Source organism: Limulus polyphemus, unplaced genomic scaffold (assembly GCF_000517525.1).
Source record: "Limulus polyphemus unplaced genomic scaffold, Limulus_polyphemus-2.1.2 Scaffold1450, whole genome shotgun sequence".
NCBI classification, from domain to species: Eukaryota; Metazoa; Arthropoda; class Merostomata; order Xiphosura; family Limulidae; genus Limulus; species Limulus polyphemus.
Window position 1 is genome coordinate 26,007 of NW_013667060.1, and position 15,633 is coordinate 41,639.

General features: G+C 31.5%; 1 protein-coding gene across 2 annotated transcripts in view; it reads right to left on the reverse strand.

The window, feature by feature from the left end:
- LOC111086810 (neurogenic locus notch homolog protein 1-like) overlaps window positions 1-15,633 on the reverse strand; it is a 73,735-nt gene that overhangs the window by 8,498 nt on the left and 49,604 nt on the right. Inside the window, exon 1 of one of the 2 annotated variants that reach the window (XR_002611526.1) lies at window positions 1,992-2,087. The exons of the other annotated variant lie outside the window; for it this stretch is intronic. The gene's annotated coding sequence lies outside the window, so the exon portion shown is untranslated. Of the gene's footprint in view, window positions 1-1,991; window positions 2,088-15,633 lie in introns of those variants that run through there. 2 annotated transcript variants of the gene reach the window in all.

The following is a 15,633-nucleotide window of genomic DNA, read 5'->3' on the forward strand; positions in this document are numbered from 1 at the left end:
TTCACGAGAGACATGAAATTTCAGAGCCATTTCACGAGTGTGTTACCTTCGGTTAGACTCAACAACCGTCTTCAGAGCATCAATATCAATTCCAACATGTCGGCTCCCGGCATCACAGTTTTTAAGGTGAAGTCACCTGAACGAAATTTGCTGAACCATCATAGACACTCATGAACGTTCAAAACATTTCCATAAACTTCTTTGATGTTCTTTGTAGCTATAGCGGCATTGTTTCCCCCCTCTTGTATTCAAATGTCTAATGTGTGTCTTGTCTTGTGCCATCACTATAAGGGATTAGAGTATACTAAACTTTACACATTATATAACGTGACGTTTAGCGGTTAGTTTAACTATTATACGTGATGTACGTTTTTTGGGGTAGTTAATTAATTTTTTGACGAACTAATGTTTCAACGCCCGGACACCAGTGGGAAAATTTATAAGTAAAAAAGAATAGGCATATATTTATTTTTATAAGTAAATTTTTTCTATGTAATTTTTCAAATAAGGAATCAACATAATTCAAACTGTACACATTTTAAAGTGTAAATTTTAATTTTTTTATTTCATACATATTTCTCTCTGTTATTGTTAAATTCTTTGTTTTATTTAAGCGCAACCTAACACAATATGCTATCTATACTAAATCATTCACTGTATCTGATCGCAGATCTCTTTAGCATTATCAGAACCCAAACTTACCACTGAATTACTGGGAGCTAGTAGGAAATGAAACAAAATACTTTTCTCTTGTATAGGAAATAGATAAGCAGCCAATTTCATTCATAAAACTTAAAATAATAAATTATAATGTTTCAATGAAAGGAACAGGTTTTGCAAATGATATAGAATCATTCAAATTTTCACAAAAATATTCTATTGACAAAATATAAAAGAAACAAAAACACAATAAAGTAGACAGCATTGTGTTGCAAAGCCTTCACGTGAATTTCATTTGGAATTTTTACTAAATTGTGCTTAGACTTCATAGTTTTACCATGAGATTTTAGAAGGTAGACAGCATACCGTTACCCTGAATATAAAGAAATGACAATCTAGTAACGGTGAAGATTTGAGAATTCAAGATCTCCAAATAAAATATATTCAAAATTAATATAATCGTTATTATTCTCAAGTTATTTTCACGACTAACAAAAAACAAGTTAAATGTAAACTTGTTTACCTCACAAACGTTGAATCTCTTTGTCATTCTGTTAATATACTATACGTATAGTGTTAACAGTTTGTTTTGTTATTGTTGTTCTGGCGCAAAGCTGCACAATTGGCTATATTTTCTCTGTCCAATGCGAAGAATCGAACTTATAATTCAGTTAGGTAAGCAAACTTATTTCTGAGCCACCAAGGAGCTAAGTTGTAACACATCAGAAGTGTAATATGTCAGGCGCTTATGACTTCTAGATAAAATTTGATATTAAGAGTACATTTATTTATGTTTTATCGCTTACTTTAATTCACAGAAACAGGACATATATTTGTTTTTAGGATTTTCTATAAAATATTCGGTTATCAAACGTTACTGCTGAAGAACATCTCGAAAGATAATTTGTGAGATTAAATTACAAGCAGCATCCATAGGTCATTCAATATGAACCACTGTTGCAATACTTTAACCCCTCTGGGGAAAATTCAATTTTCATCAACTATTTCAAAGAAAAGTGTAAGTTAAATTGACTCGCAGCAACAGAAACTTAGAGAACAAACCTATATTAAGTAAACAGAGAACTCTGCCGCTACTTATCAACTTAGAGAACAAACCTATATTAGGTAAACAGAGAACTCTGCCGCTACTTATTAACTTAGAGAACAAACCTGTATGAAGTAGACAGAGAACACTGCCGCTGCTTATCAACTTAGAGAACAAACCTGTATGAAGTAGACAGAGAACACTCCGCTACTTATCAACTTAGAGAACAAACCTGTATGAAGTAGACAGAGAACTCTGTCGCTACTTATCAACTTAGAAAACAAACCTGAATGAAATAGACAGAGAACTCTGCCGCTGCTTCCAGTTCGTCACCGGGCCACTCCAACAGTTGACATCCTTGGGTGTTCGAGTTGTAGTTAAATCCTCTGCAGCCTTCTGTCTTGTAGCAGTGATGCCCACATGACCATACTTGTGGGTTTTGAGATGTATCTAGATTTGTCCCCACCTGACGTTGACTTGCGTAATATTTATTGAATACGTTTAGTCCAAATTTATTACAATTAACCGAGATTATAGTTATGCAAATAATGAACAAAGAATAATGTGAAACTTCCAACATTATTAATCTTCTATTTGAAAAATCTAAAACATGTATATATATGGATCAATAATTTTTTAACTTAGTTATATGTTATATAATTAATTAGATAATCCAGATTTCTATGGACTAAATGTTAATAAGATAACTCGACTCTTCATAAAGATGTTAAAAATTTCGTTATAGCGATAATGATTTTGACCTCGTCACACAAATCAGGTGTTTCTATACATTCGCTAAACTAGATTATATTAGCTCAGTGTATGTTCAAAACCCAAGCTCAAGTGATAAAACGCATCTGAGATTAAAGTTGCCAAATGTTTTATTGTTGTTTCCTTGGTTACCGAAATGTAGTACGTATTCGGGATTTCATGCCTTCTGCTTGTTTTTGTTATTTTTATTATTGTTATTAAAAAATGCGTGTAAAGGCTAGTTCAGTGATTTAAATGAATTCAGTATACGTTCGTGTGATAATTAATAAATAAGTAGCATGGTCGATTTTGTTTCTTTGGTTAATCTCGCTCAAAGCTGCTCGTGGGCGATATGCGCTAGCCGTCCCAAATTTTGAAGTGGCAGACTAGATGGAAAACAGCGAGTTAACACTATTTCCCAAGGCCAATTCTTGAGTTATACTCTACCAAAGAATATTGGGAATGAGCATCCCATTATAACGTACCCATGGCTGAAAAGACAAGCATGTTCCATGACGAAAGTTAAACCCCACGTTGCAAGTCGAATGCCCTAAACATCAGACCTTGCCAAGCCAAGAAAGAGCAATCGATTTAGGCTCTCACTACGTCATTTGATTGTAAACATTTTCCCACGTTAGAAAAAGATCCTTCAACTGATGTGTGTATCTCAAAAGGTGAAACGCTAAAATGAGATAACGTTATATGAGTTTGTTTTTGAATTTTGTAAAGAAATCAAAAACGAGATTCATTACTTCTAGGATTTCAATCCTGTACAAATCAAAATATCTGATATTCTTCATGTTAAATAATTTTACTGATCTTCAGTAGAGAAATAAGTTAAATAATTAAATATGGTCTTCCATTGTCTACCTAAATATTATTACTGGGGTGTTTCAAAATTAAAGTTTATACGTGCTAAGAAAACATGGCTGATTGATCTTCTTTAACACAAACTTTAAATCAACTATTCTCTTTTCTTTCGTATTATTATCATTATTACTAGAATTGGAAAATGTTTAAATTATTTATTGTCTGTTTGTTTATAATTAAGCACAAAACTACACAATGGGTTATCTGTCTCTGCCCACCACAGGTATCGAAACCCGGATTCTAGCATTGTAAGTCCGCAGACTTACCGCTGTGCCACTGGGAGGGGGGGCTATTTATTGTCAAAATTCATCAGAGCAAGCGTAAACAGTAAATTGATTAATTGTAATGAGTATGGAATGCAAACAACAGGCCTCCCCAGTGGCACAGCGATATGTTTGCGGACTTACAACGCTAGAAACCGGGTTTCGATACTCGTAGTGGGCAGAGCACATATAGCCCATTTTGTAGCTTTTTGCTTAACTTCAAGCGAACAACAGCTACATCACCTTACAGTGCAAGTTTATGTTTATATTTTGCTCGGGATTATGCAAATTACGATCACATGATTTGTAATCTCGTGATCAAACAAGTAAATAAAAACCATACATTGAGATGTAACAAGTTAGTTCACGAGATATAGCTTAACTCGGATTTTCAATTCAAATTCGGAATATTGTTATTTTGGAATTAGGATTTTTTTATTTGTCTGGTTAATTTTTTTCCCCTCATTCCTTTATTTATTTGTTTATTTATTAAAATATTTATTAACATAGGTTTATATATTGTATTATTCATTAACTGGCCAGGCACTTATTTCTTTACTGTGTTTTGGTAAGTTACCAGCTTTCTATTTCAGTTGTGTGAAAGTCACACTTTAAATTTCTGTGGTTGTCAAAGTATAATAATTTTGTTGTTTTTTTTTCTTTTTGGTTCAACCTTGGTTATAGTGGCGAGTCACTTTAGACTATTAAAAATACTTCAAACCAGTAAAACTATATCATGTGGTTTGGAATAAGAATGATGTCTTTATGTGTCAATCAAACCTGTGCATGACATTATATTGTTTACGACAAAGAAGTCTAAAATTGAAGCCAGAGAAATAGTTTTATGTTGTTTCTCTATCTAAAAGTCTAACTTACAATGTTTAATGTCTTATAATACAATCAAATTATTAACAAAAGTTCTGTAAGATTTTACTGGTTATTAAAAACTTGTTACTTGCCGAATCAGAAAAGACTCCTTTATATTTAGTAATCTAACATTTTCTGTATTTGCAATGATTTGGAATATGCTTTGAAACACCACAACATAACAATCAGCTAATGTATATGGATGTATACTTGAATTGTCTTTAGACCCAGGATTACTGTTTTGTTTTTAATATTCCCTTAGCTTTCATATTATGGAACCGATACAGGCGCCCTCACACGTATGACAACGGAATTCATAAGTCATGCAAGACCATTGGAGAAGAAAAATTTAGTCTTTAATTGAGAACAAATTTTGAATCCGGATGGAAAGTTTAAACACGTTTTAACATAGTTTGTGGATAAATTCTTCTCACAATGGCATTCAGTTTTATTTTGATTTGACCGAACTGAACACCAGTATTCCAGTAAAATTATGAAATCTGTCAGACTTATGAGATCGGAATTTATTTGCGAAGGAGTGAGAAGTTATTTTATCGTTGTCTCAACATTAAGTTCGACCAAACATTTTGGAAAACAATTAATTTTCAAATTTGATGCTAAGTTATTCAGATCTTATTGATAAAGCTCAAAATTGTTAGTAACAATGTAAGCACAGCATATAAGACATTAGATTAGACTTTCTTTATAATTATGTGCTATAAAGTTATCAAAAGGTCAATAAAGTCCAGAGCATGTTGATTTATGATGACAAACGGTTAAAGTTTGTTGTACATTAGGGTGTCCTCAAAAGTAAAATAGATTTTTGTTGGCATTCACGGTCAACCGTCTTGAATTATTAATGTATAAATTTTGATTTTCTTCTTTTGTTCCATATAGTCTATAATTTGCTCTTATATTTTTATATCATGCATGTAAGAGGAATATTCCTTTTTTCTTTCATTTTACTTAAATGTTTAACACTGGATTTTGTTTAATTTGTTTTCTCAATTTTTAATCTATTTACTATATTAGATATATTTCTCTATTAGTTTTATTTAATAGTTATGCATTAACCAGTCATCAGATAACACCCCAAACTTTTATATTTCCCCTATTTTATATATCTTTCATTTCATGTCTTCTGCTTCATGTTTCTTTTTTATTTTGATTTCATGGTAATCTAATTAATACTTAATTAATAATAATTAATAATTAATCATTATTAATACTTTCTCCATATACGTCTGAATATTTAATTTATATAATATTAAAGGGTTTTACTTTGCTTTATATTTCGTATTTTATAAATCTAATGCATTTACTGTTTATTATTACAAGAACAACCTCAAACTACAGACTTGACAAGCATACTGCAACATTTATTAACAAAACTTCAAGATACACTACTATAAATATCTTAGCTTATATAATACTGGATTAGCTATCATACAGATTATTCTCCATTATGTCCATATTACTATGTTAGTTAGAGTTTATATTTTTTCATCTTTGTAACATTATGTGAAAATAAACATTGAATGTATCACAAGACATCACACCCATGTCATGTTTCTACATAAATAAACAAATAAAGGATTCAATGCAAACTAAACATAAGATTTCAGTTTGTAGGCTGAGAAAAACTAGTTTATAAACTATTTCAAAACGGTTATTTCCTTCACATAGATTTTGAAACAATGTTTTGGTAACATGTGATGCATTATCTTTTTCTTACAATTTATAGAAAGATCATTAAATATATATTAATTGTCAGTTACAATTCAGTGTACTGTAATGTCTTATCATCACCCAATATGTTATCATTAATATATGTAAATAAAATAACACACTTATTAAGTATGACACATACTGAAACATTTATTAACAAAATACTGGATTAGCTTTCAGTCAACTTGTGTATATTATGTCCATATTACTGCTTGTTTATTTCAGTTCAGTATGTAAGATTTTTAATATAGTTTATTGCTTTTGTTCTGAAGTATGTTATGCACAATACTTAATGAGATTAAACTGTTCCTGACATACAAGCAATTGGTCAAAAGTTCAAACAGGGTCAGTTAGAAAATATAACTTATACTCATTTTAAGTTGCTAATTCATTAACAACTTAATTCTACTTTATTCAGGCTAAAGTTCAAATGCCAGATAATTATATGCCTAGCTTAGTCTTTTATGATTAATTACACTCTATAAATATTCGTTTCCAACAAGTATGTTTGAGCATCTAATACAAGTCTCCATTTATATTTTTTTTATGAAACTCATGTTTCATCGTAGCCCAATATGCCATTATTAATATATGGAAGTAAAAGTCATAGACTTAAGTATCATAAGTGGGCAGGTGGTTAGGGTGCTCAATTCACAATCCCTGTTCCACCAAACATGCTCGCCCTTTCAGCCGTTGGGGCGTTATATTGTAATGGTCAATCCCACTATTCGTTGGTAAAAAGTAACCCAAGAGTTGGCAGTGGGTGGTGATGACTAGCTGCCTTGTCTCTAGTCTTACACTGCTAAATTAGGAATGACTAGCGCAGATAGCCCTCGGGTAGCTTTGTGCAAAATTCAAAACAAACCAAACCATTTATATTTCTTATGTAAAACTCATGTTTCATCATATTTCAAAATGCTTTCATTAATATCTATAAGTAAAATCACAGCCTTATCAAGTATTACGCATACTGAAACGTATATTAATGAAACTTCAAGATACACTAATATACTGTTTACACAAACATCTTAGTATATGAAATAATGACCTGCAGCCTAGTGTAATAATATGTATGGTATATACTTGTTCTTCATGTTATTAGTCAAGTTGAATAAATCACCATCAAAAACATAAGGGATATTCCCCATAGTGATTCGAGCTAACATGATCACAGAAGGTCCTTCTCTCATTTAGAAATCTACAAAACATATCATGCACTTGAAATCTGTAACTAATTGGACTATCCCCGTGTTCTGAAACCTTATATTTTTTCTCTCTCCTAAGCACTTAAAACTGTCGTACTTCCACACTAGCCTAATATGTTATTATCAATATGTGTAAGTAAAAACCACAAAATTCTAAAGCATCACGCATACTGAAACATTTATTGACAAAACTTCAAGTTAGGAAAAGACAACTTATCCAAGATTTATTACAAATAATGTGCATATATTTTACTTTTGAAGCTTTTATGAACAAAATCTGTAAAAGTTCTTGGCAAAAAATTTCTCTTTTAATACTTCTTATGATAAAAGATATGTTCTACAAGAATTACGTTTCTTTCATATTTTATAGCCCCCAGTGGATATCTCTGCAGACTTACAACGCTATAATCCGGGTTTCGATACCCGTGGTGGGCAGAGCACAGGTAGTCCATCGTGTAGCTTTGTGCTTAATTATAAACAAACAAACAAATAATCATATTTTATAAATACATCACGTTTACTGTTTATCATCATAGAACATACATTACATCCAAAATAAGTTGCATGTAAGTTTAGCAATGAAAAACATATTTCCCATGTCACTGAACTTAACAGTCAGTATAAAACGAACTTATCTTTTCTTCCACCCTATATAATATTACAGAAAGTTAAATGAACACTGATGACATTCTTAAGATTTGAGAGTACATTAAGATGTCACTACTTTCTGTTTTTGATCTTGGAATCACATTTTTGTAGTTTAAAACTACTATTATTTTGCAAATATAACTTATCAAGATCTATACATAGTCTAACTTCTTCAAGTTGTAATTGTTTAGACAAGTAAAGAAATAGCAGTATCTTACAGTTTAGGTTGTGTTCTTCAAATGTATCAGAGGGGCATACTCATCTGACAAACTGACAGTTCAATACCCTTTCATAGTTGTGACTAACATAAACTGAAACATATATAGATAGTAAAATACTAGGTTGCCAAAATTATATTAACTTTCTTACGGGTCTAGTACATTTCAGTTATCGTACAGTTCTTGTATACTTTCTACTCTGTTAAACTCTCCTACTGACCTTTGTTCATTAGTAATGTGACAGTCAATAACCTCAGCTTGAGGATCAGTCTGTTCTATTGTCATGCAATATTTGAACGTAATAAAAACAAAAACTAATATATTTCGTCTGATATATAACAACAATGATTATATCTGTAAACATGAGATTCTTAACACATACATATTGTTTGTTTGTTTGTAATTAAGCACAAAGCTACACAATGGGCTATCTGTGCTCTGCCCACCACGGGTATCGAAACCCGGATTCTAGCATAGATATTGAGAATTTAGAAAAGTTATTACATTTACAAAAATATATTTTCACTGTAGTATCACCAACAATATTAATATGATGTATTATAATTAATTTATATTTTACTAAAGATCATAATGTCTAGTTGATTTAGTGCTAAACAAGGACGAGATGATAATAGCAGGCTATTCAGACATTTACCAACGTGATTAGATTTATCTTTGGAGTCCATTGGTCAAAGACCATGATTATTATAATTAAGTTAGTATATTCCAACTGCATAACATAATAATAGAGTTTTAGTTTTTACATCTTAATACATCGAAATTGGACATAATGGAGAAGCATTTGTATGATAGCTAATCCAGTATTATATAAGCTAAGATGTTTATAGTATAGTAGTATAACTTCAAGTTTTGTTATTAAATGTTTTAGTATGCTTGTCAAGTCTGTAGTTTGATATTGTTTTTGTAGTGATAAACAGTAAATGTGTTAGATTTATAGAATGTTAAAGAATTGTCACTTGACTTATAATTAAAGGTCCTTTTAAGATTATGATTGCCAAGTATTTTTCGATTATTTGTGAAAAATGTATTTAATGTATTAGTGAACTAAAACGTTTAAATGATGTAGTGTACATAAAGAGGTTTTGAAAGATATGTAAATATAATTTCTGCTTTATTGGTCAGTCATATTGAAATAAAAGAAATACTAGCTTTAGTCTTAGACAAACACATCACTTGATTTTACAAAAGAGTCAAGCTTTCTTAACTTTCCATCAGGTTTAATGAGCAACCTATCTGTAGTAAATGTTAGTTTTTCAAAATGGTAAGAATATTACTTATCGAGCCTATATGTATAAAGCAAGACACAAGCTCTAAACAAAGATTTGTGAAAACATCTATAAAAGCGAGGTTTTCTACAATAGTAATATTTAAACACAACTATTTATGTAGATCCTTTAACTCTAAACTTATACGTACATTAACTTATAAAGCTAAACATGAGATTTAAATAAGTGTCCTTTTCACGGTGAAGAGATATATGTTATATGATATATTAGTTATAAAAATGAAAACTATAGAACAAATAAATTAGAGATATTAATAAGCGTTTTGCCTACAAAATATCAGAAAATGCAAAAAGTTTGTCGTGCGAGTTAAATATAAAAGCAAAAACTATAAAACCAATGAATTTTTGGTGTTTTTACATGGATAATTGTAAAAGTATTTAAGGTAAATTATTGACCATAATATTTGCCTCATTGAAATAATAGATAAATTGAGATGGTATATATGATAAACCATTTTACATGATATATGTAATATAACTTATCAGCTATGTAGCATCAGTTATCTCATTCAAATAATGAATAAATTAAGATATTATGATATTATAACTAACATATGCAATACACTATGTTATAATCGTTGTCTCATTAAATTAATGGTTATACTTGTAACTTTTTAGGACATATAATTAACTCTAAACTACAATGTTTATGATATAATTACATGTTGAGACACCCTACTGTGAGCTCATCATCCTATTGAGCTATCTGCCTAATAACACCATCCGCCTATAGAAACACTATCCTTAGTAGGACCATACACCTATAGAACTTTTAGTAACAGCATCCACCTATAGTAACAGGCCTTTTGGTGTTGAACTATGATGTCACCCCTACCCTGAGACAGCCACACCCTCTGGTGCCACTTCATGGACGTCATCATCCTTTGATGTTTATTATGTGACAGTTATGTAACCCTCAGGTGTCAGCTTGATTTGCATATTACGTAATAGTTGTGTAATCCTCAGGTGTCGGCAATATTTGCATATTACATAATTTGTATGTAACCCTCTGGCTACAGCATCCTTTTCCCTGTGAACAGGCCCCCTAACCACTAACATTCATACAAGGTTCCTGCTTTTCTCAATACTGTATACGTGTCTCATCCTAAGCCTTGGAATGTCACAGTATTTCTATATATGTTCAATCCACTCATCTTTTTGCTACAATAAAAACTAAAAAAAAACATTAATATATAAATCTTCTCCTCATATACCATATATAAATAATTTAATAAAATTAATATTTGGAAAATATTGAACTTTGCAAGGAAATAACATTATAATTGTGATGGAAGCTACGATTTAGTGCTGGTTGCAAATATCTCAAATTATTCTTGCAAAAAAAAAATCATTATAAGAATAATAAACTTATAAGGAAATTTTCAAGAATTCTGTAGGCACGTTTTTTGCGTGTATTTTACAGCTCGTGATTTTTAACGGTTAGTTCTTTTTTCACACCTGGGGCCTGCGAATATAGGTTAATTAATTCTCATAGAAAGTGTATCCCTAACGTTGCGTACATCCAGACCTTTATGTAATCTATGTAATATAGCCTAATGGGTAGCAAACCAAACTGTGAATCTACAGATCCAGAATTTGGGTTCCGTTATCGCAAACAAATAAAAAAAAATCGTTCTCCCCACTTTTTGGGTGGAGATTACATTATAAGGTTGATGGTATAATTCCACTTTTCGGTTAGAGAAGAGAAGTTTAAGAGTTGGGTAGCTGGCTTCCCTCTAGTCTATCAGTTCGAAATTAAGGGAAACTAGTACAGCTTAAATATTCGAAAAACAAACAAAAATGTACCTTTTTTTTACATAAGAGTATTTTCGGAGCTGTTTTCACAATCTATGTCAATACAATGATGAGTGTCTAAGCCTTAGAACTCGTTCTTTCACAACTAATGGTTTTCTATGTGATAGCTTTGTTGTTTCTACTATTAGGACAGAAAATATCTTTAAAGGGGAGGGCATTCAGGTGATGAAACAATACATTCTAATATTTATAGCTAACAATGTAAGAAAAATATACTTAGTTAGCTATACTTATTACCAGATTTATTTCCAGATAATCTAAGTAGGTACATGGACCTTGCTCTGATCGGAAGTTAATAGTCATTAATTACGTAGTGGTAGATTTACGGTTGAGATATAAACTCTACTTAAATGAAAATAAGTAGAACTGTATTAGTTAAAACATAATATATACTGTATAAAATGGGTGGATGGTGAGAGAACTTAGAACTCTGAGAAATTCCAAGCATGTGTTAGGCCCTAAGTCATAAACAAGTGGGGTTGAAAACGGGGCATATGTTTGTTCTCAGAAGTTACATTTCCTCTGTAGCTACACAACCGTAGTATTGAATTACCAGTTTGTTCCATCTGACAGCTGTAAATTAATCCCAAGTACACAAGCTATAGAATGATATAAATGTATTTTGAAACAGCAAATAGCCTTTTTTTTTTACTGAGTTCTGCTATAATAACATTTAGAGTTGATTTAGCACACGTCATCTACCAAATTTAGCATGTTCCGAATTAGAATTATAGTAAAGTCAGAAAACTTCGTAAAACGTTAGATAATTACTATAAGAGAGGAAGATATGTAGTATTTTCATATCATGAACAACATGAACGTTGTTTCTAAAAGAGAAAAAGTAACATGGATATTTACTCACTAACAAGTAAAAAGTGACAGGTTAATATAAGTTTACGTTTTGTTTTGTTTTCATGAATAATAACGACGACAAGTATTCAGTAAAACGTTACATTAGAAAAAAAAAAAAAAAACGGCCAACAATAATAATAATTTCCATGGTCATTATTTGCTTCCATATACCATAGATATCAGTAAAAATACTTTCTCAGGTGCCTAAAGTAATTATCACGCACGTTCATATCCAAACAAATGAGGTTCGTTAGGAAAGACAAAAAAAAAGTTTAGTTTTCCAGTACGGATTATATTTGGAAATATACGGCATTTAAAGTATTCATAAATAAAAGCGAATTCAAACGATTTTGGATACCAACGAATGGGGTAGTTGATATCCATACCTCTCTAGAATTAATTTAACGTTAATAATGTATATACGTCCACATAGAATCTACAGCGTAGTTTCATGTTTTGATGTTATTTGTGCTACTACTCTGTCATTTCATTTTTGAAGTATTCAGATCACTTTCACTTTTTATGAAAAATGATTTATGTAGAGAAGCAAAATTAATCTCGGATTTTTGTACATTCGTATAAAACATGCAAATAAACTAGATGTCTGCGTGTTATCAGAACTTTCATTTTTATTGGAGAATAGCTTAACTGATACATAAATAACTACACAGAGCATCTACTCTGACACTAACAACCAACAGCACGAAAACTCAGACTAGATTTTCTTTCACCTAATTCGGTGTTTATGACAACATTTTGTTTGAATAATGATATGTTTTTTAAGTTTGTAAGTAACCAGTGAAATAACTTTAAACAATTACCTATAGTAAGAATAGGATATGTTGATTTTTTAAATGTGCCAAAAATGTATAAAGGAGCATAGAATGTGTAAAACTTTTGAATAAAAATAAACAAAAACAAAATGATTACATGCATATGGAATTGTAACGGAATGGAAGGAAGACTAACAGAACGAAAAATATATTGGAAGAAAATTGGGAGATGCTTTAATAGGGAAAATATTAAAAGAAGAAAGAAATACTGAATACATATATGTTTGTATTTCCCATCTATATCAAGCTACCAAAGTTATATGTAGCTTTCCCTTATTTTGAACTAGTGATCAGAAAGAAAACAGCCAGTCAACAACACCCAACCACCAATCATCCAGGCTAAGGGATTCTCTTTCTCTCTTTCTTATAACGCACCTACAGTTTAAAGAGCAGGAAGTGTTAGGGTTCGAGCCCTCTCCTCAGCTCTGAAGTTCAGAGTTCTACCACAGGGGGCAACCCACACTGTAAATAAAAATAAAAAATGAATTTATACGAAATCAAGATATAATAGATAAGGGATACAAAAACTTTGTAAATAACTTAAATATTTTATGTTGTGTTAAGAAATCGTGTAAATAATTTAAATATTTCTGTTCAAGTTGTGTTTAATATAATTTGTATAATTATGAAAACATGAAAATAAATTATAAAACACAACCCCCTTCGAAAAGGCCGGTAGCCTAAGAAAAAATTAAATTAAATTAATGAATTCACAAATAAATCATAACAAGACTACTCACAAGAAAAACAGAAAAATAAAGAGATGTTTGTTTGTTTGTAATTAAGCACAAAGCTACACAGTGAGCTATCTGTGCTGGCCCGGCATGGCTAGGTGATTAGGGCGCTCGACACGTAATCTGTGGGTCGCGGGTTTCAATCCCCATCCCACCAAACATGCTCGCCCTTTCAGCCGTGAAGGTGTTATAATGTGACGGTCAATCCCACTATTCGTTGGTAAAAGAGTAGCCCAAGAGTTGGCGGTGGGTGGTGATGACTAACTGTCTTCCCTCTAGTCTTACACTGCTAAATTAGGGACGGCTATCACAGATAGCCCTCGTGTAGCTTTGCGCGAAATTCGAAACAAACAAACAATCTTAACGCATAAATGCCTAGTTTTAGGAAGGTATGGAGTGTATTAGCTTGAGCTGATATAGAAGTACCAATTGTAGTCATGATTTGTTTCTACCTAATCTTAAAATGTTGGTACAAAACATCTTCTCAAAGGCATAATGAATCCCATTTTTCGTAGTGCATGCTTATCTTTGCGCTATATTGATCCGCTGTCTGCCATAACGGTCATTTTGAATCATTCTTGATACAATGAATACACACATATTTTAACTGACAAACTTTGAAGTGAATATTGAACCACAGTCGCTCTTTATCATATGTGGATGGCTTATCTTGGATTTTGCTGTGTACTTTAGGTTCATCATCTTTATTATTTTGTGCTTTCTTCTTTTCACGTTGTTTATATTATTCCTTAATACAAGGTTTTCTGAATAATGTATCAGCATTTACATAATTCTTTCGTGAATGATGCAAATTTTGAAGTAGTACTTCAAAAGTTTCTGGAACCATATTGTTGCTAGCTTTTTGAATTTCAAAAATCCCTTGGCCACTTCTGTTCTGCATAATCTTTGCAGATTCAATTTTCTTCATACAGGTAGTGATGGAAACAACTCAGAACTTGAACAAACCTTAGTTGTTATTTTAAAAGTAACAATACCTCCCTTATGTAGAATGATTGGCTTGCTATAGTAGGCAATCAAATGTTTTTTCGCATTCTATGCTTGACATAAAACTGTTCCCACTCCACGATCACTTACATCTGTATCTATTATGAGGGGTCTTCAAACAAGAGAAGTACCTAATTCTTTCCTTACTGTGTTAAAGGCTTGTTCACAATCAGCAGTCAAGCAAAACTTGTTTGATTTGTATAGTAATCTGCGTAGAGAATGAGCTAAGCTAGAGTATGATATCACAAAATGACAATAGTAGGAATTTAACCTAAGTAGCCCACTTATCTAATACAAGTTCTGTGGTGTTAGCAAATTCTGAACACTTTTCATTTTTGCTAATTCTTTAGACATTTCCTCTTCACTGATTCGAGTTCAAAAGACTCAGAAATTTGAATGGTTTTGAATAGTTCACTATTCTTCTTCAAATAATATATGCTAGTAAACTCCCAAAACAGTTAATACTTCTATAATTATTTTTCAGCCAATCAAATAATTTTATAAGCCGACTACAAGCATCAATCAAAATCTTCCTATGTGTGACTATATCATACAAATTGATGAATATAACATTCCAAGGCAGTTCAGAGGGAGCATAACTCAAATAATAACACAAAAAGTGTCACATCACATTTACTGGAGTAAATAAAGGCTACATTTTCTGGACTTGTAGTAATACTTGCACTAGCCAATATCCAATCTTCATATTCAATAACAGAAAATTTGTTTTTTACCCAGATAAAGCATCTAAAGTTAGGTTACTTCTTGGAAGCGGGTTGAAATTCTTCTTTATTTACTTTCGGAAGCACACACAAATCCTTGCAGTTCCACCCT